Source organism: Rhyacophila brunnea, unplaced genomic scaffold (genome assembly GCF_057557595.1).
Source record: "Rhyacophila brunnea isolate RB1 unplaced genomic scaffold, BYU_Rbru_1.0 scaffold_16, whole genome shotgun sequence".
NCBI lineage: Eukaryota > Metazoa > Arthropoda > Insecta > Trichoptera > Rhyacophilidae > Rhyacophila > Rhyacophila brunnea.
The window spans coordinates 14,763,446-14,769,524 of record NW_028232816.1 but is presented as its reverse complement, the minus strand read 5'-3'; positions in this window follow the sequence as shown (position 1 = coordinate 14,769,524).

Sequence of the window (6,079 nt, the reverse complement as noted above, 5' to 3'; positions counted from 1 at the left end):
AAAAAAAGTACCTACCTTGTATATAAATTTTATCCAAAGTTTCCTGTCAAATCAGTCATATAAATATTATATTATTTTTATTCATTCTTCTATTGTTTGTTATATTTATCTTATAGTGTGGTAATATTATTTACAAGTGTCCCTTGACTTGCAAAACGTGTTTAAAACGCTAACGCTTAGGTCACGAATTGAATTTCTAAGGATGTTAAAGACGTCCAGATAAGGTAGAATAAATTTTGATAGTCTTTTACTATTTTTCACGGTTTATTAGTCAAGAGAAATTTGTAAATACGTAGTTTGTAAGGAGCGGACATATTTTTTACTGATAGAATGGACACAGTAATTCATATGATAGAAATGGTCTCGAGATAATATTGTTTAGTATTTCATTTCTTTCGCAACGATTCTGTGTATTCTTTTATAATCCTGGCAGGTGATTGTAATAAATAAGGGTTTTGAAGTATATTGTACATGGATGTGAGTTTAATATTTATGGTATTTTAAAGGAATTGAAGGTCATACACTTTTTTTTTATATCAGCTGCGAAAATGTCTGGACCTTAGTGTTGAACACTACATCTATTGTTATCAATTATTATCGAAATAGTTTTAATACCATTTACTAATTTGCATGGTTTCCTATTTAGAATTGACAATAAAAATCTTATACTAAAAGTATTAATCTGTTGAGAATTATTCTCAATTTTGTTTTGGGGCTTGGACCGAAACGTTTTATCTCTCGGAAATTAGTAAACTCAAAAATATGTAGCTAGCCAACATTATTTCATCTTACTAAATGCAAAAGGGGTATTTGTATATTTTGTACATTGTAAGCATTGTAAAATAATATAAAATATTTGAAGATAACCATTTGTGAGTGCGACAGGTTGCAACAGCCAAGTTAGATGTTCATCACTAGAATGAAAGGACAGTTTCTAGGCACGGAGAATGACTGCTGAAAAATTTGTGAATCCTCGGTCACGGCGGCTAGCTGTATACTGCTATCTGAACTCTTCGTAGCGTGCGGACATCCAAGGAAATGAAGTCGTCCGCAGCGTCTGTTTACCACCAGTGACTACTAGTTAATAGTGTCACAGTGAGAACAATGCGAAAATATAAAATCATTTTTAACATTGAGCAGATATCCTTTTTATGTTTAGTAGTCTATTTTTTGTATCTTTATTTTATAAGAAACTTAAAGTTACTGCAGGGTAGTAAAATAAAAATAAAAAATATTAGTTAAATGAGTACTTACACATTAACTGTTAACATTAACTTTCATGTAATTCAACGCAGGATTTAATCATAATGTATTTATTTTTGCATATCATTCCGTTAATTTGCATTTGCTCAATTTATCGAGACGGGTTTACACAGAGTGTAAAATATTTTTTATGACATGTTTATTATTATTCCAAGGAAACATTATATTTAAACAAAATATATAATTTTTAATATGTACACGGACTTGTTTCATTTACATGTTACCAGACTCATCAATCCATATCCAATCAGCTACAACAGTTTAACTATTACATAATATCTTCTTTTGGGTCGTACTCTCATGGCTGAGGATTGTGACCACCTTTGAATTTTGTAATCCTTTGAGCGACTAAGACTTTCCATCCCTTGATCGTTCTGCCGCAGAATGAATGGTGCCCTCTTGTCATTTTTAATGTGTACTTTTATATAATTATTGTTGCATCAGCGATTACTGCTATATCCAATGAGATTCAATTTCGCCGCCATTACTACAGATGCATCAAAATCGTATATTGTCCACTGTCAGTTTGACTTACCTGAAGTTATATTGACCATGTCGATCCTAATAAGATCATATGGGTCTCCACAGTGTGGAGGTTTGTAGAATTTTGTTTTTTTTTTTTTACTATAAATGGATGTTAGCCATTTGTCTTGCGCAGCCTATTAATGCATACTTGCCATATTTTAGCTGTATAATAATGGGGAAAAAACATCATTAACCGGTTTTATGCCTTCAGCGAATTATTTTGCTCTATGAGGCCGTGATCGACAGGCTCAAAATCAAATTATTAGCCACTGTTAATTGACTTGCATAGTATGAAAAATTTAACGCACAATGATATCTGTTTGTATAATTATGAAATACTAAGTCACAAATTATCGGTATTACAGCGATTGTAGTAAGAGCTTCGCTCTACATTCTATGTATGTTGTTAAAAATCTGCAGCCTGTCAGATACTGCCATAGTAATATCCTGAGGCATAGAACAGGTTAATAGCACATACCAATAGATGAAACATCAAAATTATTCTCAAATGTCAAAAACTATGAATGTAATCTTCCAAATATAAATAAAATCAGACTTAACAGTTATTGCCAGACTAGATAAATTAATTAAATAAAACAAATGAGGTACACAAATTGGACACTTTTATTGCAACATTCCTGTTCAATACAAATCTTATCCATAGTACAAGATGAGAATGAACAAAATAAATCCGAAGCAATCTTTTGCTAAACATTACATAAAAAAATATTTTTATATAAAAATAAATGACAAGTGCCTCCATTCCTTTGGGTGAGTTAATTTCCATTTGAATACGTATTTCATACTAATTATTCATCACTCTCAATTGAATGCAATTTTCTTTCATATTTACAATAAGATGCCAATTAACGAATCTAAATACTGGAGAAAGCCTACTCACTCCAAGTTGCATATACCAGTGGCGAAAGGTTGGATTTAGGTTAATAGTGCACACTTAACTTTGCCAGTCAAATGTATTTGTTTTCATTGAACTAATACTACAACGTGTAGATAGTGTTTTATTAGTTTTTGACAGCATCCAAGCAACAACGACTTTATTTTCACACACCTCATCAGGGTTTAAAAATTAACCAGCACTATCTACAAATTGTATTCTTAGTTCAATGAAAACAAATAAGTATGACAGATAAAGTTTAGTGTGCACTATTTATGTCAAATCTTTACAGCCTACCCCTCCGCTGCTGGTATACACATAATATTATAGGCGTGCGGTAGCAAGTAAGTATTAATTCCAAGCAAATAGCTCAAATCTAATATGATTGTCTTATTAATTAGAAGTAATTTCATACAATAAATCATATTGTATTACGCATTAGTGGAACAAGCATAAAACAATCATCTTTAGATGGCCAATCGGCAATCACAAACTGTATGTCATACATACATTATAACCAAACGTTAAAAATGGCCGCCATTTTGATTATAGCAGCTATTTTTCAACTTATCTATGTATAGAATATTAATTTATCTATAGTTACCAATTTAACGATACTAAAACATTTTGTTTTAATATAAAAAGTTGATATTATGACTCCTGGTTATAGCCAAAATTCTGTCTCATATCCAAAACAAGGCATGCAATCTTTGAATTGCTGTTCCTCAATTACAACTCAATTTATGATTATATTGCAGTGGTCAAGACTCCCTACTAAGTGATTGTTTAGCGCTTACTCTAGATATATCAGCAGCGACGACTTGTAAAAAAATCATAACCACTAAAATATAATTTACATACATGTGTTTATTTAAATGAGGCAGTGACATCTCTCGTAATCGTAGACACCTCACGATTATTGCAGCCTACTCCACGAATACAAAATCTAATGAATCACTCCGATGACGTCACAAATAATATTTAAAATTGTATGCTTATGGCACATTGGAAAAATAAAACTGTATATTTGAAAAGAATAGTATGAATAACAGTATGCCGATGGTAGTTTTATCTTTCTGGTATGTGGTCAGTCTACTATGTTACTTATGCCTAGTTTGGCTTGAATATATTTATCGCATGCGTTTTTGAATTCGTAAATTGTAGGATCGATCCCATGATTGGTCAAATAGAAGTGCACATTACCCATCGTCTACCTCCCTCCAACAGGCACTTTGCGGCACTGCTATATTGTACATATACTTTTTGCAATACAATAATTTTAATAAAGATAAATTATTGCTACTCGAAATTAATTAAGTCAAGGTAATATATTATTAGTCTATAATATCAATAAATAAAATACATTAAAACCCTGTTAATACGAATAGAGTAATCTGAAATGAGTATCTGAAAAAAATTGTATCTGAAACGGAAACAATGTTATAAAATCCAATAAAAAAAATTTACTGTTTTTTGTTCATTTTGTATTTCGTAATTCGATTTTCGGTCCCACAGATTTCGAATTAACAGGGTTTTACTGTAGTCATATCAGAGGTAAAAGTCGTTAAGTACAATTGATGAGTTCTACCTCTGAATACTAATATATATCCCATCCTCTTTGCATAGCAATCTTTAAAACACATCACATTCTTTGCAACTAAGATAATATACCGTTGTTTCAACATTACAAGATTGTAAAATTATATTTCATACATAATAATATGTTATGGTAATGAAAGTTATAATAATTGAAGCTATTGGAAACAAAGGTAACAAAGTATAATGTAGTCCTATGAGACTTTGTATCTGTTACTTCTAATAGTTCCAATTTATGATTATACCCACATAATATGTGGTTGTATACTGAAGCACCATAATCACTTTATAAGCTAAAGCCAGCCTACACTACTAAACAGTTATAGCATTATGTGTGCATGTTTAATACTAACATTGATAGAGGAATTACATACAACATTGTAACATTGAAACAGCGTTAAAAATATTTATAAAAAACTTAAATTAAGATATAAGATTTTGGTTAATCTACTGGATTAATAGACATTTTGGTCAATAGTATTAGATTAACATGTGTTTCATATTACACACTTACAAATTAATATAGTTGATTTTCAACATAACATTTTAATAACTTCATAGCATACAAACTCTGATAAATAGGTATATATAGAAGCTGCCAAAATGCTTAATTATACATTATATTGTATGGCATAATATCAAAATTATTTAGGAGGGATATATGGACAGAACAGATAGATTAATAAATATTATGCACAATTTGGAAACTGACCAGAAACACGCCAAACTTGAAAAACAATATTGCACCAGACACAAAATGAATCTGCATCCATCAGATTACGCCCAACGTGCTTTACCAGTTTAGCCACGACTAAATTAACTATGGTCATGCAACAGACGCGCTTTTCAAAATATTGTTAATATTGGCTACCGGCTTTTGTGGTTTTAGAGGTTGTGATCGAGAATCCTCGAGAAATAATCAAAAACAGTCAATCTCGAATCTCCTTCTTGACCGAAAAGCTAAAAAATTAAATAAAATTACAGCAAAAAGAGGTACTTCCATAATCATTTTATGGAAAAATAAAAAAAAGTCAAGAAATCACAAGATAGTAATTTGAGATTTTTCGAGACATGTTTTTGAGGTGTTTCCAAATTAAGTATATTCAATAAAGAATGTCACATTCATAAATCTTGTGGATTATTCATTTTATAAAAAAAATAGTTTACAGATTAATAACGCCAGAAATACGAAAGTCAGTCACCATAGACCAAGACTTTGACGCCAGTTTTGGTTTATGGTTTAATTGACAGGCAAGCCATTAAATGCAAGAAATAAAGAGCCCCCTGAATATCGTAATAGATTCTTGGGTTTCCACTGTGTGTATTTCTTCCTTCTTTCCTCGACGTTTCGGGCTCGTTGCAGAGGCCATTATCAACAAATAATGTCGGCAAAATCCAATATTCGATCTGGTATCTATGGTCGTAACGATTGACATATTACTCTGAGCAACATTTGCTCTTAGCTAATCGGATTGCTTTTGACATTCTTAGAGCGACGTTTGCATTCATACACCAACACTACACTTCATCATAACACATATCTCTTAATAATGGCCTCTGCAACGTGTCTGAAACGTCGAGGAAAGAAGGAAGAAGTACACGCGGTGGAAACCCAAGAATCTATTACGATAAAAAAATCAATCGTGAAAGTTCTCTGGATGTACGGACGTATTTTGAAATTATTGATCACTGTTAAAGGTACAATGCATCTTTCATGGATGGAATGCTCTGTTTTAGTATGCAAGCTTTCTAAGCAATTAAATATTTATCTATACATCAATAATTTAATTTAGTATCCCC